Source organism: Lithobates pipiens, unplaced genomic scaffold (assembly GCF_037356315.1).
Source record: "Lithobates pipiens isolate NorthernLeopardFrog02 unplaced genomic scaffold, aLitPip1_a1.2 Scaffold_23, whole genome shotgun sequence".
Classification (NCBI taxonomy): domain Eukaryota; kingdom Metazoa; phylum Chordata; class Amphibia; order Anura; family Ranidae; genus Lithobates; species Lithobates pipiens.
The window spans coordinates 160,839,733-160,865,662 of record NW_027507785.1 but is presented as its reverse complement, the minus strand read 5'-3'; the positions used below and the strand labels follow the sequence as shown (position 1 = coordinate 160,865,662).

General features: G+C 47.5%; 1 protein-coding gene across 1 annotated transcript in view; it reads left to right on the top strand.

The window, feature by feature from the left end:
* The first annotated feature begins 614 nt into the window (after nt 1–614).
* GSG1 (germ cell associated 1) overlaps nt 615–25,930 on the top strand; it is a 289,428-nt gene continuing 264,112 nt past the window's right edge. Inside the window, exon 1 of the mRNA XM_077452510.1 lies at nt 615–1,027. The gene's annotated coding sequence lies outside the window, so the exon portion shown is untranslated. The remainder of the gene's footprint in view (nt 1,028–25,930) is intronic.

Genomic DNA, 25,930 nt, shown 5'->3' with positions numbered 1-25,930 from the left:
AGTGCAATCGCGGGTTCTGCAGACTCGATGTCCCGATGTGCCATAAGACTATCCCCTATTTTGTAAACGCGATTTTATTTTTTACCAAAAATATGTAGAAGAATATGTATTGGCCTAAGCTGAGGAAAAAATTTATTTTTTATATATTTTTGGGGATATTTATAATAGCAAAAATTAAAAAATAATGCGTTTTTTTCAAAATTTTCACTATTTTTCTGTTTATAGCGCAAAAAATAAAAACCCCAAAGGTGATCAAATACCACCAAAAGAAAGCTCTATTTGTGGAAAAAAAGGAGGTCAATTTTGTTTAGGAGCCACGTCGCATGACCGCGCAATTGTTAGTTAAAACGATGCAGTGCCGGATTGCAAAAAGCCAAAGGCCAGCCAAATGGTCCAGGGCTTAAGTGGTTAAAATCTAAAAACAAAATAGATGCAGCGCTAATAACAACACATAATTGAATTACGTGATAAATTAATTAGTGAATAATGAATACAGTTAATTAACCACAAAAGGAAAAAAAAATAAAAATAAAAAAATTTGATAGAAAAAATAAAACTAATGCAAAGTCCCATTAGAATCAATGGTGAAAAAATTTATATAAAGTGTCCACGCAATAAGTGAGTAATAATGATCTCTGTGATTTATCTTCAAACAGCATGCAATGTCTGGCCAATCCCCAGACGATGTCCGTTTGCTGATGAAACGCATAGGGTGAGGCCTTGACGGTGACATCATCACGCTAGCTGCAAGACGGTGGATGGATACAGGAACAAGGAAGTAGAGCGATTGTTTTGGCAAGACCACATTGGAGATTTACACACTTGGATATATTTTCAGCCATTTGATAACTACTAATTTGTGAGTGCAAACTTTATCTTTATTAAAAATGTATTGATTTTAAGGTATCACACTATGGAAGTCTCTTTTGTTTCTTAGTATTGAGTGTTACATACAAAGGCTCTATGAACATCTAAAGGGTTGCGGGAGACCTATTTCCCAAACACTTTTAGCAGTCATCGCCCTCTGGTAAGTAGGCAATCTATACATTATTTGTGGTGAAGAGGACGCACATTGCATGCTGTTTGAAGATAGATCACGGAGATCATTATTACTCACTTATTGCATGGACACTTTATATTCATTTTTTCACCATTGATTCTAATGGGACTCTGCATTAGTTTTCCTTTTTCTTTTTTTTGATCACATTTTTTTCTTTTCTTCTTTTTTTTCCCTTTTGTGGTTAATTAACTGTATTCATTATTCACTAATTAATTCATCACGTAATTCAATTATGTGTTGTTATTAGCCCTGGATCTATTTTGCTAATATATTTGTGTAAGAAGTACTAGGGCTTTTTTGGTGCTGGCTGCTTATATTATACATCTCACCTTGGTTATAGCGCAGCGTTTGCCAGAAGGCTTTTTGAAAATTCTTAAATGGTTAAAACCATGAAGAAAATACTTGGGTCTGATCATAGGTACACCCAGAAAAGGGTATTTGTACCCCAGGCAAAGATCAACGCCATAAAGGAACTGATTTAGGTAGTCGAATTTCTCCTATTCAACTTTGCACAAGGTGATTGGGAAAGATGGTGGCTTCATTCGAGGCCATTCCTTATGCTCAGTTTCATTCTAGGCTGCTGCAAAACAGTATCCTATCAGCTTGAAACAAAGGGTTCAAGCTCTACATTCCCAATTAGGGATGGCCGAACTGGTCGCCCGGCGGTCGGTTTTCAGCAAATTTTGCCTGTTCGCGATTCGCCTGATCAGCGGACTATTGCCGCTGTTCGCCCGGCGGACTTATGTGTTTACAGTGTGAAAGAACTTTGACCCATGATGACACATCCATCATGAGGTACAGGACTAGTGATGGACAAACTTCCGACGGGACGTTTCGCGAACGCGGACCGCGAACGTGGACGATAGTTCGCGAACCGTAACGTTCGCGGCGGGCCCCATTGACTTCAATGGGAGGCGAACTTTGCAAACCTACAGGTCAAATTTGCAGCCACAAAATAATTACTAGCTGTGCAAACATAGTCCCACCACATGGCCAATGACATAACACATGTATGAGGTGAATCTGGGATCGACAACTACAAGCATTCTTTTTTATATGTGAAATTGTGACAATTCAGGACTGTGGAGCGCATGAAGGCAATGGAGGAGAGGGAAGGTCAGGGTAGGCAAAGAAGAGGGTGCAGGAGATGATCACCAGCAGCGTTACATACAGCAATGACACCTGCACCGTGATAGAGTGATCTGACACCAGCACCGTGATAGAGAGCACTGACATCAGCAGCGTGACATACAGCAATGACATCTGCACCGTGATAGAGTGATCTGACACCAGCACCGTGATAGAGAGCACTGACATCAGCAGCGTGACATAAAGCACTGACACCAGCACCGTGATAGAGAGCACTGACATCAGCAGCGTGACATACAGCAATGACACCTGCACCGTGATATACAGCACTGACACCAGCACCGTGATAGAGAGCACTGACATCAGCAGCGTGACATAAAGCCCTGACACCAGCACCGTGATATACAGCACTGACATCAGCAGCGTGACATACAGCAATGACACCTGCACCGTGATAGAATGATCTGACACCAGCACCGTGATAGAGAGCACTGACATCAGCAGCGTGACATAAAGCACTGACACCAGCACCGTGATATATAGCACTGACACCAGCACCGTGATATACAGCACTGACACCTGCACCGTAAGCAGCCCCAGGAGGAAGTCAGCATAGCACAGGGATGGTGGGAGCCCCTCATAATGAGCATAGCACAGGGATGGTGGGAGCCCCTCATAATATGCACAGCAGAGGTACAGCCCCAGGAGGAAGTCAGCACAGCACAGGGATGGTGGGAGCCCCTCATAATAAGCAGCCCCAGGAGGATGTCAGCATAGCACAAGGATGGTGGGAGCCCCTCATAATAAGCAGCCCCAGGAGGAAGTCAGCACAGCACAGGGATGATGGGAGCCCCTCATAATGAGCATAGCACAGGGATGGTGGGAGCCCCTCATAATATGCACAGCAGAGGTACAGCCCCAGGAGAAAGTCAGCACAGCACAGGGATGGTGGGAGCCCCTCATAATAAGCAGCCCCAGGAGGATGTCAGCATAGCACAGGGATGGTGGGAGCCCCTCATAATAAGCAGCCCCAGGAGGAAGTCAGCACAGCACAGGGATGGTGGGAGCCCCTCATAATGAGCATAGCACAGGGAAGGTGGGAGCCCCTCATAATATGCACAGCAGAGGTACAGCCCCAGGAGGAAGTCAGCACAGCACAGGGATGGTGAACTTTACAAACCTACAGGTCATATTTGCAGCCACAAAATAATTACTAGCTGTGCACACATAGTCCCACCACATGGCCACATGTGATTAGCAGACTGTACCTCAGTCCCTATACTGATAAAGGACTACTGCAGCAGAAGGGCAGCAGTCAGCAGTAGTGCACCTCAACCCTATATATTGTGGACCTATACCAGTCCTTAAGGATTAGCAGACTGTACCTCACTCAACCCTATGTACTGTAGTACGCTATACCTTACCAGTCCTTAGAAGGACCTTTGTGGAACTAGTAGGTTGTGATTAGCAGACGGTACCTCACTCAACCCTATATACTGTAGTACGCTATACCTTACCAGTCCTTAGAAGGACCTTTGTGGAACTAGTAGGTTGTGATTAGCAGACTGTACCTCAGTCCCTATACTGACAAAGGACTACTGCAGCAGAAGGGCAGCAGTCAGCAGTAGTGCACCTCAACCCTATATATTGTGGACCTATACCAGTCCTTAAGGAATAGCAGACTGTACCTCACTCAACCATATGTACTGTAGTACACTATACCTTACCAGTCCTTATAAGAACCTTTGTGGAACTAGTAGGTTGTGAATGATTATCAGAATGTACCTCAGTCCCCATACTGATAAAGGAGTGCAGGAGAATAGGGCAGCAGTCAGCAGTAGTGCACCTCAACCCTATATATTGTGGACCTATACCAGTCCTTAAGGAATAGCAGACTGTACCTCACTCAACCCTATGTACTGTAGTACACTATACCTTACCAGTCCTTATAAGGACCTTTGTGGAACTAGTAGGTTGTGATTAGCAGACTGTACCTCAGTCCCTATACTGATAAAGGACTGCTGCAGAATAGGGCAGCAGTCAGCAGTAGTGCACCTCAACCCTATATATTGTGGACCTATACCAGTCCTTAAGGAATAGCAGACTGTACCTCACTCAACCCTATGTACTGTAGTACACTATACCTTACCAGTCCTTATAAGGACCTTTGTAGAACTAGTAGGTTGTGATTAGCAGACTGTACCTCAGTCCCTATACTGATAAAGGACTGCTGCAGAATAGGGCAGCAGTCAGCAGTAGTGCACCTCAACCCTATATATTGTGGACCTATACCAGTCCTTAAGGAATAGCAGACTGTACCTCACTCAATCCTATGTACTGTAGTACGCTATGCCTTACCAGTCCTTATAAGGACCTTTGTGGAACTAGTAGGTTGTGATTAGCAGACTGTACCTCAGTCCCTATACTGATAAAGGACTACTGCAGCAGAAGGGCAGCAGTCAAGTATAATATTCTTTCTATATTTGGAAGAAAGAATATTATACGTGTACAAGCCTATTACCATACCAGTCCTGAAAAGAACCTTTGTGGACCTAATAGTAACAGCTACTGAGAGGGGGGCGTGACAGTGTCATGACGTAGGGGGCGTGGCCTCGGAGCTCGATCCTCCGCGTCCTCCCCGCTCTCCCTCACCTTACCGCTGTACGGACCGCGGCGTGCTGATCGGAAGCACGAGCCCTACGAACTGGCCTGCTAACTCGGACGCGAGGGCATAGAACGACGGAGGAGCCGAGCGGACCGGATAGCTGATAAAGACGCCGGGGACATGATGTACAACACCGCCGCTATCCGCCTGCCACACATATGGTGCACATTGGCTGAGTGATCTACATCCCTGTGGAACCTCGTCTCCCCTGCCAGTACTCCCCAAGCAGTGCAGAGGTGAAAAAGACTGGAGCTACTGAAAGAGTGAAAGCTGTCGGCGGAATGCTGGGACAGGCTATGCAGGACTGAACCAGGGTGGTGGTAAGCTTGACAGCCTGCGAGGGCTCAACATAGCTACACAGTAAATCTGTATGTTGTTATCTGTGAGGGGAGTGTGGTAGCAGTGACAGGGGGAAGATGTCCTGGGTCTGGAGAATAGCACAGGAAATGTAAGGACTTGAATGTGACCCCCCATAGGGTATTCCGGAAGAGAAGTACCTGTACCTGATACGGAAATTACATTGAAGAACTATTTAAGTGCCAAGGTGTTCCTGTATTGCTGAAGTTCCTGTATTGTTGAAGTTTTTTACTATTGCATATGGTTTGTGAGTCTTCTTAAAGTAAACAGCGGAAAAAAAGAGAAGAAAAAGAATAGGAAAAGGGGAAAAGGGAACCATAGACTAAGGTGGGAGAAGCAACCAAAGTACCCATAGTGAACATTGTCTTATGCCGGCCCTGAGATGAAATAATAGAGGGCTGAAGGAGAACAATGGTGATTGACATTGCCTAATGTGAACCTGCTCAATTGGCGGTCTGGTAACATTGGAAACTACGACGTGGTACCCTGAACGTAAAACCTCCCACGGTGTTTAGTAAAAATCTGTTAAGCGGACCCCCTTTTTTATTTTTTATTTTTTTGGAGCAGGTTGACGGAAGAAACTTATCTATGTACTTTACCCGGACTTATGCTTGATATTACTCTGGGTTATATGGTGTTTTTGTAATTAGTGTAGTGTGAAGTAAGGCGGGGACAGACGTAGATAGCTGAACAAATTAGTGGCGTTTTGGTGGCTATTGGGAATTCCCCCCGCTTTTGTGCATTATGAAGGGGAAATCGAGTAAAACGAAATCTATTACCCCAGTCTCAAGCCCGGCAGGGATCCAAAGATATATGGCGGCAAATTCCACTATAAGAGAAGAGGAGATTGGGAGCCCTAGAGTGGAGAAATCTGCGCGGGCGGGATCCAGTAGGCAGAGAGGGGGGGAAAGCAGAATAGAGAGGAACATCCCCGCAAAATTATCTGAGACCCAGAAAAATGGAGGGGCTGCACAGGTGGATGCGGGAAGACAGGAGGAGGTGCAAGAGGAAGGCAGGCGAGACACGGAGGAAGGAGGGATACCCCCGGGAGGCTATGGACGGTCGTCACCTTTAGAACAAACCTCACACTTAAAAGAGATGCTTGGGGAGATGTTTGCAAAAATGGAAACCTCCCTCAAGGTAGAAATTGCCACAATAAGGGTAGATATTGGACAGGTATTGGGGAGAGTAGAGGAAATAGAAAATAGAGTAGAGACCCACGAGCAGAAAATAGAAGAAATACTAGAGCAGGTCACAGCACTACAGAAGGGAAATAGGGCATTAATGCATAAGTTAGAAGACCAGGAAAATCGTAGTAGGAAAAAGAACTTATGGATAAAAGGTCTTCCTGAGTCCCATAATAGCCTAACACTTAAAGAAGTAGCTCAACAAATATTCAATCCACTGTTAGATAGGGAAATCTCAGAACCTCTAAGAATAGATGCATAGGATAACACGATCTTCAGGAATGAGGTCAGAATCCCCGCGAGATGTAATAGTGAGGTTTCACTATGTGGAGGAAAAAATTCAGGTGATGGGAAAGATTAGAACCAATCCAGGGCTGTCCTATGGGGGCGTAGAACTGCAGATCTATTCGGACTTAGCAGCAGAGACCCTAAGGAGAAGGAGGCGACTTAAACCGCTCACGGAAATGATGGTGACAGCAAACATCCCATATCAATGGGGATTCCCATCATGTTTAATTGGGAAGAAAGAGGGACGGTCTGCGGTTCTCCGTTTTCCAGAGGATGTACAAGATTTCTGTGAGCGGTTAGGTATAAACCCCCCTCCGCAGCTAGAATGGGAAAAGGATGAGGAGGTAGGGGCGACAGGGAAAACCTTTAAAAATGGGAGGACTCAGGAGCCCTGGACCAGGCAGAGAGAAAGAGGGACTATTAGTGGTGAGCGGGCTTAGCGGGGGACGGGGGGACTGGGGGGGGGAGGCGAGTGAGGCGGGGTCTCCTATGGTTGTGGGCTTGAATGAGCCCTAGGGAAACTATGGAGGTGGGTCGACCAGGTTTGGAGGTCGTCCAGAACCATAGAAACAACGGGAAAAGGGTTGTCTTACCCAATCTTTTGAGACATTCCGTTATAAGACAGGGGGGGAGGATGGGGGGGGGGAATTGCTTTTTGGGGCTCTCACTCGATCCTTCCTTAGAGTTAGTAGGAGTAGATTTAGTTGGGTCCACTGGACGCGTCAGATAAAGAGGAAATCAATATTCGCAAACAAAATATGGAAGTATTGAACGTTGTTACTTATAATGTTAGGGGTTTAAATACAAAAAGGAAAAGATATAGGATTAATGATGAATTAAGGCATATGGGAGCAAATATAGTATGTCTCCAGGAAACACATATAACACATATTTCAGGAATTAAGATAAACACAGTGGACTTCCCGGTGTGGATATATGGGGACTCTCCTTCCCCTTACTCCAGAGGAGTGGCGATTGGCTTTGGTAAAGCAACGAGATTTGAGCTAGAAAAGCGTCTAGTGGACCCAGAGGGGAGATATTTGTGTGTAAAAGGGATGTTACTAAACATGAAATGTACAATTGTAAATGTATATGCTCCGAATAAGAATGCTGATAAATTTTTAAGGAAGGTGTTAAAAAAGATAGAAGATTTCAAGGAAGGGAACCTGATTTTAGCAGGCGACCTTAATTGGAACATGGATGCGAAGAAGGAGAACGCCAGGGAAGGAGGAAGTAGGCCACCCAATGATAAACAGAGAAAGTTGGTAAAAGCTTTAGCAAGTTTTCAATTACAGGATGCTTGGAGGGCACTACATCCAAGGGACAAGGACTATACCTGCTTCTCCCCGGTACAGGGCTCTTTCTCCAGAATTGATTACATTTTTTTAGAGTACCAGCTCCTATCAGCATTGAGGAAGGCTGAAATAAAATCAATAACGGTCTCAGACCATGCGCCAGTAATAATTCAGTTAGAGATGAGGGGAGTGCGTGAGCCGGGGGCCCGGGGACAAGCTGGAGGCTTAATGAATTACTGCTACAAGATAAGGAATCAATAAATAGGATCGAACAGGAAATGGAACAGTTTTTTAGGCTGAATGATACCCCGGGAGTCTCCATCCCAATATTGTGGGAGTCACATAAAGTTGTAATTAGAGGTATACTAATTGGGATTGGAGCGGGAAAGAAGAAAGAGAGGGAGAGAAGGAAGCAGCTATTGTATGAGGAAATACAGAGAGGGGAACAGAGTAGGAGGATGGAGGGAAGCCCGGAGAGTCAGGAGTTGAAAAGGATGAAGAGTGAGTTAGAAGAGTGTCTGGAGCAAGAGAGGAAGGCTGCTTATCATATGTTAGATAAGGAGAGATATCTTTGGGGAAATAAATTAGGAAAATGGTTGGCCAGGAGGGTGAAGGAAAAAAAAATAGAACCTTTATCTCAAAAGTAAGAGATAAGAAGGGAGAAGTACAAATTATTCCGGAAAAGATAGTGGACACGTTTCATGCATATTACAGTGCCCTCTATAATATTGGATATAGGAGGGGGGGCGCGACCCGAGAGGAAATAGGCGACTACCTGAGGGGGTTAGATTTACATAAACTAACGCAAGAGGAAATGGCCTCACTAGAATTCCCAATTGTGATTGAGGAAGTGGAAAGAGCAATCAAAAACACAGCAGTGGGAGGATGCCCGGGCCCGGATGGGTTTCCGATTTTATATTATAAGAAATTTCAAAAACAACTTGCGCCAAAATTATGTGAGTACTTTAATGTGGTGGGGGAGGGGGAGGTAAGTTTAGAGACGAAACAATGCTGGCACATATAGCATTAATCCTGAAGGAGGCAAACGATCCTATGGCAGTTGAAAGCTATAGGCCAATATCTCTCTTGAATTCAGACATTAAGTTGTTTGCAAAAATTATTGCGGAGCGATTGAGGCCCTATGTGCCGGATTGGATTCAGAAAGATCAGGTGGGTTTTGTTCAAGGGAGAGAAGGGAGAGACAATGTCTTGAAAACCATTGTGTTGATGCAGGAAGCAATCAGACAGGGAGCCCCCACTGTACTTGTGTCGATTGATGCTGAAAAAGCATTTGACAGGGTCGGTTGGGGCTTCCTGTTTGAGGCATTAAGGCACTATGGAATAGGTGAAAGGATGAGAAGATGGATAGAAGCTTTGTATGACCACCCTAAAGCCAGAATAAGAATCAATGGATCCCTGTCCCGCCCCCTTGAGTTATTCAATGGGACGCGTCAGGGCTGCCCCCTCTCCCCGCTTCTTTTTATAATGGTATTAGAACCCCTTCTGGCAGCCATTAGGAAAAATCAAGATATCCAGGGAATAAAAGTAATGGGCAAGGAGTATAAGACAGCAGGCTTCGCCGACGACCTTTTACTTTATATGGCTAACCCGAGGATTTCTATCCCGGGAGCTATGAAAGAACTTATGAAATTCGGGAAGGTCTCAAATTTTAAAGTGAATATGTCGAAGTCTGAGATATTAAACTTAAACTTATCAACAGTTGAACAAAAGGCGCTGCAGGGGAAGCTGCCGTTCAGATGGTGCTCGAAAGAATTAGGGTACCTGGGAATTAATTTGACAGCAAAAATGGGAGGTCTGTTTGAGGCTAACTATATCCCACTCCTTAACAAAATTAAGCAGCAATTGAGTAAGATTCAATATAGAGCCCTTTCGTGGACGGGAAGAGTAAATGTTATAAAGATGTTTATCTTACCGATATTTACATACACTTGCCAAATGATTCCTATTTTATTATCCCCAGCGTATCTAAATAAACTTAAAACTATGATCAGAAGATTTATATGGAGGGGGAAGGTAGCGAGGGTAGCATTTCATATCCTGACTAGACGTAAAGAGAGAGGGGGGTTGGCCCTACCCGATTTCAAAAAGTATTACGAGGCTATTATGATATCACGTGTTACGGACTGGATATATAATGAAAAAGGTAAGGACTGGGCAGAGTTAGAAATTAATTTAAGCACAAAGAAAATAGGAGAATTAATATGGATACCAGCAAAAACTAGAGAGTTAGCGGTAAATACAGGCTGCTGCAACAATAACTTGAATAGCACTCAATAACTTGAATAGCACTCAAAACTATATCCTGTACTACTTTACCATACCAGTCCTGGAAAGGACTTTTGTGGACCTAATAGTAACAGCTAATGATTAAACTGACTGTCCCTGCTGCACACAGCGTCCTGTCCCTCTCTCTACACTGACAAAAGACAGGCTGCTGCAACAATGACTTGAATAGCAGTGCCTCAAACCTATATCCTGAACTACACCTAACACCTATACCATACCAGTCCTTAAAAGAACTTTTGTGGACCTAATAGCTAGCGATTTGGGTCACTGCAGTCTCTCCCTGCTCCACACAGCAACCTCTCCCTATAGTGACATACGAAAGAATGTAAAATGGCCGCCGGATCGGGTCTATTTATAAGTTAGGAGGAATGTCCAAGTGTCCATGTGCTGTAATGTCTTAATTGGCTGTCCTGTACCACATGATGGATGTGTCATCATAGGTCAAAGTTCTTTTACACAGTAAACACGGAAGTCCACCGGGCGAACAGCGGCAATAGTCCGCCGATCGGGCAGACCGCGAACAGCCGAAATTCGCCACGAAACGACCGCCGGGCGAACCGTTCGGCCATCCCTATACAGGACAGCCAATTAAGACATTTCAGCACATGGACAATTGGACATTCCCCCTAACTTATAAATATACCCGATCCGGTGGCCATTTTACATTCTTTCTTCTGTCACTATAGGGAGAGGTTGCTGTGTGGAGCAGGGAGAGACTGCAGTGACACAAATCGCTAGCTATTAGGTCCACAAAAGTCCTTTTAAGGACTGGTATGGTATAGGAGTAGGACAGTATATAGGGTTGAGTGAATTGCTGTGCTTGTAAATTCAGCAGCCTGTCTTTAGCAGGGAGGGACAGGACACTGTGTGTAGCAAGGAGGGACAGTCAGTTTAATCATTAGCTGTTACTATTAGGTCCACAAAGGTCCTTTTAAGGACTGGTATGGTATAGGAGTAGGACAGTATATAGGGTTGTACACGTATAATATTCTTTCTTCCAAATATAGAAAGAATATTATACTTAACTGCTGTCCTATTCTGCAGCAGTCCTTTATCAGTATAGGGACTGAGGTACAGTCTGCTAATCATTAGCTACTAGTTCCACAAAGGTCCTTAAGGACTGTTATAGGTCCACAATATATAGGGTTGTGGTGCACTACTGCTGACTGCTGCCCTATTCTGCAGCAGTCCTTTATCAGTGTAGGAACTGAGGTACAGTCTGCTAATCCCTAGCTACTAGTTCCACAAAGGTCCTTAAGGACTGGTATAGGTCCACAATATATAGGGTTGTGGTGCACTACTGCTGACTGCTGCCCTATTCTGCAGCAGTCCTTTATCAGTGTAGGGACTGAGGTACAGTCTGCTAATCACTAGCTACTAGTTCCACAAAGGTCCTTAAGGACTGGTATAGGTCCACAATATATAGGGTTGTGGTGCACTGCTGCAGATTGCTGCCCTATTCTGCAGCAGTCCTTTATCAGTATAGGGACTTAGGTACAGTCTGCTAACCACTAGCTACTAGTTCCACAAAGGTCCTTAAGGACTGTTATAGGTCCACAATATATAGGGTTGTGGTGCACTACTGCTGACTGCTGCCCTATTCTGCAGCAGTCCTTTATCAGTGTAGGGACTGAGGTACAGTCTGCTAATCACTAGTTACTAGTTCCACAAAGGTCCTTTTAAGGACTGGTATGGTATAGAGTAGTACAGTATATAGGGTTGAGTGAGGTACAGTCTGCTAATCCCTAGCTACTAGTTCCACAAAGGTCCTTATAAGGACTGGTATAGGTCCACAATATATAGGGTTGTGGTGCACTACTGCTGACTGCTGCCCTATTCTGCAGCAGTCCTTTATCAGTGTAGGGACTGAGGTACAGTCTGCTAATCCCTAGCTACTAGTTCCACAAAGGTCCTTAAGGACTGGTATAGGTGTACTATTTGGTGTGCAGTATATAGTTGTGTAATACACGTATAAAATACTTGCACATATAGAAAGCATAGTATAGTGCGTTTTCCACTGCGCAGCATTGTGACTGCTGAGCGGTTCTGCAGCGATACTACAAAGAGTGACAAACGCAATCCAAAAAAAAAGTATTGTAACTGGTGTGATAGACCAGTGGCCCCCAAAAACAACAGATTGAAGCGGGGTGTTATATACCTTCTTCCACATACATACTGCACTTCTCTAGAGACTTTTGTCACAAGGTCATTTAAAAAATGACAGGCAGAGGAAGAGGCAGGCCCTTCCGCGGGGGTGGTAGGGGTAGGGCAGGAGCAACAGGCTTGAGCCAAAGTGGGAAATTGCAGGAGGTGCGTGCGATTACGTCAAAGGAAGCACCAGAATTGGTTGAGTGGCTCACTCAGCCTTACTCTTCTGCACCCTCCTCATCCTCTCGATCTGCACCCTCTTCTTCACTCTCTGCTATGTGCACCCCCAAAGACACTACCACCAACACCACTACCACCAACACCACTACCACCACCACATACCTTCCGCTTGAGTCACAGGAATTATTTTCCGATCCATATCAAGACATTTCTAATGCACAGCCACTCTTGGCATTGGATCAGGAAGAGGAGGTAGCAACAACTGCCACTCAGCAGTCTGACGACAGTACCCAGATCAGCCCAAGGAGGAGGTTGGTCCCCGGTGTTGCTGCCTACTCCGAGATTTCTAATTATAGCAGTGGGGAAGGTGACGTCGATGATGACGTGTCTAGTGATATCACGTGGGTGCCCACAAGAGAGGAAGAGGAGGGGAGTTCAGAGGGAGATATGGACCAGCAGATAGGGAGGAGAAGCAGGAATAACTTACATTGCACAGGAGGGACAAAGCAGACTGCTAATGTATCAGGAGCGAGGCATCGACCATGTACGGTCACATCTGGCACTCCCAGGACGCCGGTACATGGCTCCACAGTGTGGGCTTTTTTTAACGTGTCCGCTGCTGACAATAGTGTTGCCATCTGCAATCTTTGCAGTCAACGCATTAGTCGCGGTAAGCCCAACACTCACCTAGGGACGACCGCCTTAAGAAGGCACATGAGCTGCCATCACCGAGCCCAGTGGGAGCAACGGAACACACAAAGCCACACTCCAGGCTCTCACCATCCAGCCTCGTCTTCTACTTCTTCTCCTCTCTCCTCACAATTGTCCTCCACTCCACCTTCCATCACGCCAAGCTCACGTTTTTCTGCAAAAAGGCAGGCTTCCGTGGGCCAAATGTTCGAGCGTAAAAAAATGATGACGCCGGATAACCCTCTTGCCCAACGGTTGATGGCTGGCTTGTCAGAACTGATAGCCCGCCAACTGCTGCCATATAAACTGGTGGACTTGGAGGCCTTTCGAAAATTTGTGGCCATTGGAACACCACAATGGAAGGTCCCAGGAAGGAAGTATTTCTCACAGAAGGCCATCCCAGAGCTATATGGCCATGTTCAGCGGCAAGTGAATGTATCTCTGGCACACAGTGTTGGTGCCAAGATACATCTGACCACAGTCACGTGGTCTAGCAATTCACAGGCAGGGAAGGTATATCACTTTTACTGCCCACTGGGTGAACCTTCTGACGGCCGTCAAGCATGTAACCCGTGGCATCCGTGTAGATTTGGTTTTACCACCATGGATTGCATGCAGGCCTGGCTCTTCTTCTCCTCCTCCTCCTACTTCATCCTCCTCCCTCTCCTCCTCGGCTGACTCCTCCTTTTCCGCTGCTAGCGTCTCTTCCGCTGTGCCGCCCAAGCTCCCCAGAATCTATTCGACATGCCAGGTGAGACGTTGCCATGCCGTGCTGCTTCTGTTGTGCCTGGAAGCCAAGAGCCACACTGGCCCGGCACTCCTTTCGGCTTTGCGTTCACAGGCAGATCAGTGGCTAACACCGCTCAATTTGACAGTTGGTAAAGTGGTGTGTGACAACGGTGCCAATCTGCTTAGCGCATTGAAACAGGGCAAAATTACGCACGTGCCATGCATGGCACACGTCTTAAACTTGGTTGTGCAGCAATTCGTTGTCAAATACCCTGGGGTCCAGGACATCTTGCGGCAGGCAAGGAAAATCTCGGCCCATTTCAGAAGATCTTACACGGCCATGGCTCGCCTTGCTGACATTCAGCGGCGGCACAATCTGCCGGTCAGACGTCTTTTTCGCGATTGCCCGACGTAATGGAACTCAACATATGCTTGATAGGCTGCTCCAGCAGAAACGTGCAGTTAACGTCTACCTGTATGAACTCTGCGGCAGAACAGGTTCTGGGGAGCTGGGTTTTTTTTCACCGCGCCAGTGGCTGCTCATGCGCGACGCATGCAGACTTCTGTGGCCATTTGAGGAGATCACCAAACTGGCCAGTCACAGCCATGGTGCCATCAGTGACATGGTACCTTATGCCTTTTTTATGGAGCGTCCATTACGTCGTGTCATTGATCAAGCTGTGGAGGAGCGGGAAAATGAGGAAGTCGCAATGCTGGATGAATTCCCAGGGGGGCTACTCTATCTGAGACAAGTGAACAACAGGAGTCTGAAGAGGAGTCAGAGGAGGATGGTGCCGGGGCGGATGAGGAGCAAGAAGAGCATGCTTTAAACCTTTCTGGGATCCCTGTTGTTGTGCGTGGATGGGGAGAGGAGAATGAAGAGGACGACATTATCCTGGATGATGAGCAGGAGCCAGGCCACCACACCGCTTCCAGTTTAGTGCAAATGGGGGCCTTCATGCTCCAATGTTTTAACAGGGACCCCCGTATAAAAAGCATAAGGGTCAAGGACCAGAACTGGGTGGCAACGTACACAGAGGGCTGTCAGAATGGAGCACTTCCAGGCCTTGCTTCGAGAAATGCTGCATTCTGCTTTTGCATGCGCTGGCAGAGGAGCAATTCCCACTCCCAGAGAAGGAGTTGCGGGTACCAATCCAACAGCGCCTGCAGGAAGAGGCCGGTTTGAAGATGTGTTGGCGACTTCTGATATGAGGTCATTCTTTCAGCCGACCCATCGACAGGTGTCATCCGGATCCAGCATCAGGGAACGCCTAGACCGACAGGTGTCCTACTACATCGGGTTAACGGCCGATGTGGATGCTCTGAGGAGTGATGAACCCCTGGACTACTGGGTGGGCAGGCTTGACCTCTGGCCAGAGCTTGCCCAATTTGCAATTGAACTGTTGGCTTGCCCCTTGTCCAGTGTCCTGTCCGAAATGACGTTCAGCGCAGCAGGGGGGCTCGTGACCGATAAGCGTACTCGCCTAGCTCACGACAGTGTTAACTACCTCACATTTATAAAAATGAATGAGGCATGGATCTCGGAGGAATTCAATACATGTGACCAGTAGACCATGTATATCTCTATAAACTATTTTTTTAAACGAGCACACAGACCTCCTTTCTACATTTGGCTCACTTCCTTGTACAAAAAAAGCACACCATACTATATGCCCGTACCCTCCTGTTTGGAGAGGTTGAGCGGTGTCATATTTTTGGGGCCCAGCAGCAACTTGCTGGTATCAGTGATGCTGTTAGTGCTCTCTATCTCGGTGCTGGTGTCAGTGCTCTCTATCACGGTGCTGGTGTCAGTGCTTTATTTCACGGTGCTGATATCAGTGCTCTCTATCACGGTGCTGATGTCAGTGCTCTCTATCACTGTGCTGGTGTCAGTGCACTCTATCACGGTGCTGGTGTCAGTGCACTCTATCACGGTGCTGGTGTCAGTGCACTCTATCACGGTGCTGGTGTCAGTGCACTCTATCACGGTGCTGGTGTCAGTGCTTTATGTCACGATGCTGATGTCAGTGCTCTCTATCACGGTGCTGATGTCAGTGCACTCTATCACGGTGCAGGTGTCAGTGCACTCTATCACGGTGCTGGTGTCAGTGCACTCTATCACGGTGCTGATGTCAGTTCTCTCTATCATGGTGCTGGTGTCAGTGCTCTATATCACGGTGCTGGTGTCAGTGCTCTATATCACGGTGCTGGTGTCAGTGCTCTATATCACGGTGCTGGTGTCAGTGCTTTATGTCACGGTGCTGATGTCAGTGCTCTCTATCACGGTGCTGATGTCAGTGCTCTCTATCACAGTGCTGGTGTCAGATCACTCTATCATGGTGCAGGTGTCAGTGCTCTATATCATGGTGCTGGTGTCAGTGCTTTATGTCACGGTGCTGATGTCAGTGCTCTCTATCACGGTGCTGGTGTTAGTGCACTCTATCACGGTGCTGATATCAGTTCTCTCTATCACGGTGCTGGTGTCAGTGCACTCTATCACGGTGCAGGTGTCAGTGCACTCTATCACGGTGCAGGTGTCAGTGCACTCTATCACGGTGCTGGTGTCAGTGCACTCTATCACGGTGCTGATGTCGGTGCTCTCTTTCACGGTGCTGATGTCAGTGCTCTCTTTCACGGTGCTGATATCAGTGCTCTCTATCATGGTGCTGGTATCAGATCACTCTGTCACGGTGCTGGTGTCAGTGCTCTATATCACGGTGCTGGTGATCATCTCCTGCACCCTCTTCTTAGCCTACCCTGACCTTCCCTCTCCTCCATTGCCTTCATGTGCTCCTGAGTCCTGAATTGTCAGAATTTCACATATAAAAAAAGAATGCTTGTAGTTTTCGATCCCAGATACACCTCATACATGTGCTATGTCAGTGGCCATGTGGTGGGACTATGTGTGCACAGCTAGTAATTATTTTGTGGCTGGAAATATGACCTGCAGGTTTTTAAAGTTCGCCTGCCATTGAAGTCAATGGGGCCCGCCGCAAACTTTCGGCCGCGTTCGCGTTTTGCGTTCGCGAAACGTCCCGTCGGAAGTTCGTCTATCACTATTCCCAATGTGTCTGACTCCAAAGCCTACAGCCACATCACCCTGATAGCGCCCAATCTTGTCTAATCTAGGTAATGATTGCTGGGTTGCATTTTTAGGTTCTTTTTGGGGCTTTTCCTTGTAGCTTTTTAACACCTTTTTTCTGACACTTTTTAAACAGCTTTTCCTGGTGCCTCCATGGCAGCATACATGGGATAAGCTCTGCCCCCGGAGTCTTCCCCTCAGGATAGTTAATACATTATAAAAGTGACAACCATACCCCCCCCTATCATTCTCCTTTTTTTCCTCATACCTGTTGAATAGTGTCAGTAAGTGTCTTTCCTCTGCCTTGTGCAGCTTCCGCCTGGGTTCAGGCCTTTCCCAGATGCAGTCCCCTGTCTTGGGCGGCTAACAGCGCTAATAAGAGGGGAGCCCCTTCTGAGGGTCTTTTGGGGCAGGAACAGCTTCCTAATCAGGGGCAAGAGTTCTGTGTTCAGGTAAGCTGACTTTCTATGGGGCAGGTAGGGGCTCTCTTTCTGACCCTTTGTTTTATATTTATATATATTGTGTATGCTGCCTTTTTTCCCCTCTTACTGTCTCTGCTGGCTTCCCCCTGAGCGGCGAGCGCGGAAGCGACGTGAGAGGGGCGGTATTCTAATTTTGTTCGTGTTCTGATTGGTTTAGCATTAGGGAGGTGGATGACGCCTTGGGCACCATCTTACTTGTGGGCAAATGCCTGGCATTCGCCTTTCTAAAGTCAGGGGGCGGAGTTGGGGAAGGGGGTTGGGCGAATTTGCCTTCCCCTTTCCTATTTAAAGCGGTTCTTCACCCTAAAGGGGAAGTTCCGCTAATCTTATCCCTCCCCCCTCCGGTGCCACAATCGGCACCTTTCAGGGGGGAGGGGGGTGCAGTTACCTGGATAATCCAGGTAACTGCACCCACTTCCGGCCAGACCGCCGCAGACCCCCGCAGACGCTCCGCCCCCCCCGTTGTGTTCTGGGAAACACACAGTTCCCAGAGACACAGCGGGGGACCATAAGAGACACGCAGCGCGACTCGCGCATGCGCAGTAGGGAACCGGGCAGTGAAGCCGTCATGCTTCACTTCCCAATTCCCTGACAGAGGATGGCGGCGGTGGCAGCAGCGAGACGAGCGATCGCTCGTCATCTGCCGCCGACATTGCTGGAACCTGGGACAGGTAAGTGTGATTTTATTAAAAGTCAGCAGCTGCAATATTAGTAGCTGCTGGCTTTTAATATTTTTTTTTAGGTGCAGCTCCTCTTTAAGTGTGCAATGTGTGTGTTTGGCTGTAGGCTCTGTCTCTGGCAGGTCCTGTCACTCGAGTGCTCCTTCAGCTTTCCAGTTTCCAGAAGAAGTGAGTACTTTCTGCAAAAAAAGGGGGAATATAATAAAATATATTTATTTACTTTGGTATGTTCGGTGCGTATTATTTTTGCTTTTTCTGGGGGTTTAATTTTTCAATTATGTCATGCTTTTATAATAATAATAATTTAAAAAAATAAAATAAAAAATTATATATATATATATATATATATATATAAAAAGAAAAGAAAAATAGGATATATATATATATATATATATATATATATATATATATATATATATATATATTTTTTTTTAGCGTGCGGGTCTTAACCACTTGCTTACTGGGCACTTAAACCCCCCTCAGTCCCAGACCAATTTTCAGCTTTCAGCGCTGATGCACTTTGAGTGACAATTGCGCGGTCATACAACACTGTACCCAAATGAAATTTTTATCATTTTTTTCCCACAAATAGAGCTTTCTTTTGGTGGTATTTAGTTACAGCTCGGAGTTTTATTTTTTCCTAAACAAACAAAAAAAGATGCAAAAAAAAAAAAAAAAAAATCATGTTTTAATAGTTTGTTATAAAATTTTGCAAACGGGTCATTTTTCTCCTTCATTGAAGTGCGCTGATTAGGCGGCACTGATAGGCTGCATTGGTGGGCACTGATGGGCTGCATTGGTGGGCACTGATAGGCTGCACTGGTGGGCACTGATAGGCATAGTTAAGGCGGCACTAATAGGCACAGATAAGGCGGCACCGATGGGCACAGATAAGGCGGCACTGATGGGCAAAGATGGGCACAGATAAGATGGCACGGATGGGTGGCACGGATAAGTGGCACGGATGGGTGGCACGGATGGGCACTGATAGGTACCACAGATAGATGGGACTGATGGGCACTGATAGGTGGCACTGATAGGTGGCTCTGATAGGTGGCACTGCTGGGCACTGATGGGCGGCACTGCTGGGCACTGATGGGCGGCACTGCTGGGCACTGATGGGCGGCACTGGGGTGCAGCACCTTTGAGGCAGATTTTGGGTGGCACTGTGGGTGGCACTGTGGGTGGCACTGTGGGCACTGCTGGGTGGCACTGTGGGCACTGCTGGGTGGCACTGTGGGCACTATGGGCACTGCTGGGTGGCACTGACAGGGGGCACTTACTTTATTTCAGGATGGCACTGCGGGTGGCAGGTGGGCACTGGCAGGGGGCAGGTGTCCGCTTGAATTGTTGGCCGTGATCGGGACTGATGTCCCGAACACGGCCGCCGGCGATCGGCTTTTTTTTTTTCTCCTCGCGCTGTCAGCGCGAGGAGGAATACTAGCCGATTACCGGCTCCGTTTTATCACGTGATCAGCTGTCATTGGCTGACAGCTGATCACGTGATAAGGGGTCGGGATCGACCCCTTACACGGATCGGTGATCAGGCGAGTCTCACGGACTCGCCGATCACAGAGCGCGCCGCGCGCGCCCCTCAGGGGGCGCGCAGGCCGCTCGTAACCGGGACGACGTCAATAGACGTAGTCCCGGCAATCTAGGTCCGCGCTAATGCCGTCATTCGGCAATAGCGCGGATCCCAAGTGGTTAATGGGGGAAGATCGTTATTTCCTTTTATCGGGTTTACCATTTTCTTTTTTGCACTAGTATCCTAGTAGCTAGTAGCCGCTGTCAGACCAAGACCTTCATTTGCTTAGGTAAGGGCACGTACCTAAAAAAATAAAAAAATAAATAAAATAAAAAAAAAGTGTGTTTACGCTGTTACTCTCCTTTCAGCCCTATACGCCAAGGCACGTCTAATCAGACTTCTGGCCATCACAGTGGACACTCCCACCTAAGTTCTGGTCACAGCCGATCGACTAGTTCTCACCACCATTCTAAGGGAAGATCAACTTCTAAAAGACATGGTTCATCCAGCGCTCCCAGGTGGGAAAATACCAATAAATGCAGGGTATGTGGAGTATCCCTATGGCAGATAAGCTGATCTGCATAGACTGTTTTCAGGATTATGCAGACCAAGGAAAAGCTGAGGTACAGCAAGTGATGGATTTAATAAAGAGAGTGGTCAAAGACTCTTTAGCCGAGTAATTTCACTCATCTCCCTCACTACAGGACACACTTAGTGGCCAAGTGCAGACTTCAGAGTTAACTCCTCCTGGCCCATCAACCATTGGCCATGCAGTGATCGCACCAATCCCACCTCCCCCGGCGGCAGGGGACAGATGTGACTCAGAGGATTCTATGGACGAATCGGATCTCTCAGGCTTTAACTTTTCTTTAGTGCCACCGTTTTTCTCTGCGGTTAAGCAGGCTATCAGCTGGGAAGAGGTGAAATAACCACCTAAAAAGGTTGAGTCGTTTTTTCAGTTTCTAAAGAAAAAACTGACCTTATTCCCTTTATGGAAAAGTTAAAAGATCTAATTGAGGGGGAATGGAAGAAGACGGACAAACGCTTCTCCTTAAACTGACTTCAAAAGTTATACCCTTTGACAGAGTCTGACTCGGCCCTCCTGGACCCTGCTCCGGTAGTCGATGCTGCAGTGGTTCGCCTAGAAAAAAATATCAACCTACTAATGGAGGACTGCTTTAAAGACCCTTTGATTAGGCGCATAGATGCAGAATTAAAGAAAACCTACCAGTTATTTGGAGGAGCTTGCGAGCCAGCTGTAGATTTAGCTTCAGTCTCTAACGCCGCCAGGATCTGGGCCGAGAATATTGAAGTAGCCATTCGTGAGGATGTACTGAAAGACGACATCATTAAAGCATTGGAGGAGCTCAAATTATCAGCGGATTTCATAGGGGGAATGGCAATAGATTCAATGAGGTATTCTGCCAGAGCGATATTGCACACAGTTATGGCCAAGCAAGAGCTGTGTCTGAAACCGTGGGCAGCCGACACAGCATCCAAACAAAACTGGTGCAAAATTCCCTTTAACAGGAAGGCTCTCTTTGGGGAGAGACTGGAGAAGGCAATCTCGAGAGCTACTGGGGGAAAATCGGGACTACTTCCCCAGGATAGAAGAGTGAGGCGCTCTCGAATTTTGTCGTCTAAATTTCAATCTTCCAGGAACAAGAACTTCGCTCACTTCTGGCAAAATAGAGATACCAAAAATAATTGAAGTACTCAAGTCACTTTTCTAAAAGCAAACAAGCAGAGGAGTCTCTCCAATAGGGATGAGCTTGGTATTCGAGTCAAATGCATGCTCGACTCGAACACTGGCTGTTCGCCATTCGGTGAAGCCAGAACTCTGTGGGCCATTCGAGCCAAATTCGCGTGGCGTTCGTGGCCCACAATGCACTGCGCCATCGCAGTGCATTGCTGGCTCATGATTGGCCAGGCATGCACTGTGACCCCGCATGCTTGGCCAATCACAGCGCCGGCAGCGAGGAGAGCCATGATTGGCCACAGGCAGGATGCCTGTGGGCAATTATAGCTCAGGCTGTGTAGTACACGCCCCACACTACATAAGGCTGCCAGCGCGGCGGCCTTGTGTAGTGTTCCAGCATCTGCAGGAGTTAGTGGGTGTTGTCTGTGTGCCTTCACCGCAGAATACACCTGTATCTACCCTTTATTGCTGTTCTCTAATTGAGCCATCTGCCATCTGCAGGAGTTAGTGGGTGACTGGTTATTTTTTGTGTGCCTTCACCGCAGAATACACATGTATCTACCCTTTATTGCTGTTCTCTAATTGAGCCATCTGCAGGAGTTAGTGGGTGACTGGGTGTTGTCTGTGTGCCTTCACCGCAGAATACACCTGCATCTACCCTTTATTGCTGTTCTCTAATTGAGCCATCTGCCATCTGCAGGAGTTAGTTGGTGTTGTGTGCCACCAGCGCAGTATACACCTGTAGCTACCTATATTGCTCTTCTCTAATTGAGCCATCTGCAGGAGTTAGTGGGTGTTGTGTGCCTCCAGCTCAGTATACACCTGTAGCTACCTATATTGCTGTTGTCTAATTGAGCCATCTGCAGGAGTTAGTTGGTGTTGTGTGCCTCCAGCTCAGCACAGTATACACCGGTATCTACCTTTTATTGCTGGTGTCCTCTAATACAGCCATCTGCAGGAGTTAGTGGGTGTTGTGTGCCTCCAGCACAGTATACACCTGTATCTACCCTTTATAGCTGGTGTTCTATAATAAAGGCATCTGCAGGAGTTAGTGGGTGTTGTGTACCCCCAGCACAGCACAGTATACACCTATATCTACCCTTTATGGCTGGTGTTCTCTAATAAAGGCATCTGCAGGAGTTAGTGGGTGTTGTGTGCCTCCAGCACAGCACAGTATATATCTATATATACCCTTTATTGCTGGTGTTCTATAATAAAGGCATCTGCAGGAGTTAGTGGGTGTTGTGTGCCTCCAGCACAGCACAGTATATATCTATATCTACCCTTTATTGCTGGTGTTCTCTAATAAAGGCATCTGCAGGAGTTAGTGGGTGTTGTGTGCCTCCAGCACAGCCCAACATACACCTGTATCTACCCTTTATGGCTGGTGTTCTATAATAAAGGCATCTGCAGGAGTTAGTGGGTGTTGTGTGCCTCCAGCACAGCACAATATACACCTGTATCTACCCTTTATTGCTGTTGTTCTCTAATACAGCCATTTGCAGCAGTTAGTGGGTGTTGTGTGCCTCCAGCACAGTATAACCCTGTATCTACCCTTTATTGCTGGTGTTCTATAATAAAGGCATCTGCAGGAGTTAGTGGGTGTTGTGTGCCTCCAGCACAGCACTGTATACACCTATATCTACCCTTTATTGCTGGTGTTCTATAATAAAGGCATCTGCAGGAGTTAGTGGGTGTTGTGTGCCTCCAGCACAGCACAGTATATATCTATATCTACCCTTTATTGCTGGTGTTCTCTAATAAAGGCATCTGCAGGAGTTAGTGGGTGTTGTGTGCCTCCAGCACAGCACAATATACACCTGTATCTACCCTTTATTGCTGGTGTTCTATAATAAAAGCATCTGCAGGAGTTAGTGGGTGTTGTGTGCCTCCAGCACAATATACACTACCCAATTGCTGGTTTTCCCATCTCCTCGCAGGCCATTACCATGTTTGGAAGGCCAACAAGGAGAGGCAGACAGGCACGAGCCAATAAAAGAGGGCAAGCAGGCTCTGTGTCTAGAGACAACAGTGTTGGTCATGGATGCGGTGCATCGTCATCAGCACGTGGCCATGGGACATGCTTGTCCTTCTTTTCGGCAGCTGGATGTGTTGAGCCGCATCATGCCGAAGACTTGGTAGAGTGGAGGACCAAGCCCTATTCATCCTCGTCATGCTCTCTCACCCAGGCTCAGGGTACTATCAAAGCAGCTGCCAACGCATCGTCTTCCCTCGTCTCAATGTCATCATCAGTGATTCTTTCCCTAGACCCACCACGTCCTCCTGAGGAGTCCCCTGAACTCTTTGAGCACAGTGTTGGGTACATGCTCCAGGATGATGCCCAGTGTTTTGTAGGCTCTGATGATGATACTCAGCTAGAGAAGGCAGTAGCGTTAGCACAGAGAGAGGGGATGCTCAAGAAGGACAGCAATCTGGCAGTCATGTTCCACAAGCTGCAGCATACTGCCAGGTTTGCTCCAGCGATGAAGAGGGAGGGGATGATGAGGGCACTGACTCCACGTGGGTGCCTGGTAGGAGAGAGGAGGAGGAGGCACATCTCCAATGAGGCAGGATCCCCTCCGGGGGCCAGCTTAGGGGCAGCACACTGACTGAATTACACCGCAGAGCTCCGCCTGTGCAGGGCCCTGCCTCTGCGCGTTATTCTAAAAGTTCTTGGGTGTGGGCCTTTTTTGAGACAAGTGCATCAGATCGCACCGCTGCTATTTGCAACATATGTCTCAAGCGTATCTCGCGTGGCCAAAACATCAGCCACTTGAGCACCACATGCTTGACCAGACATATGTTGACCTGCCATGCAGCTCGTTGGCAAGCGTACCTCAAAGACCCACACCAAAGAACAAAGTGGACCTCTCCTTGCTCCTCATCAGCTGGGATCTCCAACCCCACTAGACCTTCAGTCCTCTCTGAATCCTGCTCTGAGAGGAATGAAGGTGTAGAATTAGGTGTGTCACAGCCAAGTGCTTCCGGGCACTCTGCTAGCAGTACACCCACGTCTAAATTATAGCAGGCAAATTTCCCTGCCCCAGCTGCTGGACCGTTGAAAGAAGTTCACTCCCAGCCATCCACAGGCCCAGTGGTTGAATGCTAGCTTGGCTAAATTGCTAGCACTTCAACAGCTGCCTTTTCAGTTGGTAGACTCGGCCCCCTTCCGTGAGTTTGTACAATGTGCGGTTCCTCAGTTGCAGGTCCCCAAACGCCACTTTTTCTCACGGAAGGTGATTCTGGCTCTCTAACGGCATGTGGAAGGCAATGTCCTTGCCTCGCTGGACAGGGCGGTCAGCGGTAAGGTGCATATTACCGCTGACTCATGGTCCAGCAGGCATGGACGTTACCTGTCTTAAACAGCCCATTGGGTCACTCTTCTGACAGCTGGGAAGGATGCAGGACAAGGTGCAGTAGTGTTAGAGGTTGTTCCGCCACCATGCCTCCAAAAGGCTACTACTGGTTGTGACAAACCTCTCTCTTCCACCCCTCCTCTTCTTCTTCCTCCATGGCCTCTTCCAGTGCTCTGTCCTCAGAACCAGCGGTGCTCCGTAGGCGTTCAAGGGGCTATGCAAGTATGCAGGCAAAACGATGCCATGCCATGCTTGTGCTGGTTTGTTTGGGGGACAGGAGCCACACTGGGGCAGATATTTTGTCAGCTCTGCAGGGGCAGGCCGAGAGGGGGTTTAGCCAGGATTGGTGGTTTGCGACAATGGCACCAACCTCCTCTCTGCCCTCCGACAGGGACAACTGACCCATGTGCCCTGTGTGGCTCACGTCCTTAACCTGGTGGTGCAGCGGTTCTTGGCAGGTACCCAGGCTTACAGGATGTCCTGAAGCAGGCCAGGAAAGTCTGTGTGCATTTCCGCTGATCATTTAATGCCAGTGCTCGGCTGGCTGAGCTCCAAAAGGAATTGAACCTGCTCAAGAACCGCCTTATATGTGACATACCCACCAGGTGGAACTCAATGTTGGCCATGCTGCAGCGGCTGCACACTCAGCAGAGGGCCATCAATGAGTATCTGTGTGACTACAGCACCAGGACAGGGTCAGGGGAGCTTGGTTTTTTCTCACCACACCAGTGGGGCATGATCAGGGATGCATACACTGTCCTGTCACCATTTGAGGAGGCCACAAGGATGGTGAGCAGTGACAGTGCATGCATCAGTGACACTGTACCTCTTGTACACCTGTTGGAGCATACGCTGCGTGGAATAATGGACAGGGCACTTGAGGCAGAACAGAGGCAGGAAGAGGAGGACTTCCTTGCCTCTCAAGGCCCCCTTTATCCAGACAGTGTTCCTGCTGTCCCACCCATTACACAGGAAGAGGACGAGGAGGAGGATGATTGTGTCAGCATGGAGGTGGAGCCTGGCACTCAGCATCAGCATCAGCAGTCTTGTAGGGATGATTTACAGTCCCAAGAAACCCGTGGACTTGTACGTGGCGGGCAGGAGGTAGCTG